Source organism: Limulus polyphemus, unplaced genomic scaffold (genome assembly GCF_000517525.1).
Source record: "Limulus polyphemus unplaced genomic scaffold, Limulus_polyphemus-2.1.2 Scaffold1498, whole genome shotgun sequence".
Taxonomy (NCBI): Eukaryota; Metazoa; Arthropoda; class Merostomata; order Xiphosura; family Limulidae; genus Limulus; species Limulus polyphemus.
In genome coordinates, this window is record NW_013667108.1 from 206511 (window position 1) to 207220 (window position 710).

Below are 710 nucleotides of genomic sequence, written 5' to 3' on the forward strand. Positions count from 1 at the left end.
CTCATAACATTATACATTTATAAAGTATTTATTATTTTTATTATATTGACCTTTCAGCCATGCCTGGCTAACAATACAGGAGTTACAATGACTTGGCACATGTGCACTCATGTTACCATATCTATTAATATAAAACTGACCTTTAGTCTTTACAAAGTGACTTGTCTTGGCTATGTTGTAGTAGACTAGGATTTTGTAAAATACAGTCACATTTCAATTATTATATATGTATATAGAATATTGCTATTTAGAAATAAGTTCTTAAACTTATTTTTCTTAAAAGATAGAACAGTAAATAAAGAAGTAAATCAAGCAGTTATCTTTTTTAGTTACACCTTTGTACTTGGTTGCTGCTTGACATAGATTGCTAAGCTTTTTAAAATTTCGCATATGGAGGGTATGAAAGGAAATAATATTTTAGGTTTTATATATGCAGTTGAATAACCAAAAAATCATAAATTACTATATCAATACCATAGAATTCAACTATAATTTATCAAGTTTAGTAACTAAGGTGTATTTCAGTCTAAAAAAATATGAAATCTCTAGCAGACTAAAGACACAATCTACCTCCTTGAACTCTTGGTTCAAAAGAAAGAGATGGTGTCCTAAGAATTTAAAATGGCTAAGAAAGCCACTAGGGGGACATTCTGAGCTTTCGATTGGTTATTCATGTCGTATATAGAAGTAGTGTATATAAGGGAACATTT

At 29.2% G+C, this 710-nt stretch overlaps 1 protein-coding gene across 1 annotated transcript in view; it reads left to right on the forward strand.

Annotated features, from left to right (window-relative positions):
• Positions 1-710, forward strand: part of LOC106463845 (dynein heavy chain 1, axonemal-like) — a 233622-nt gene that overhangs the window by 182272 nt on the left and 50640 nt on the right.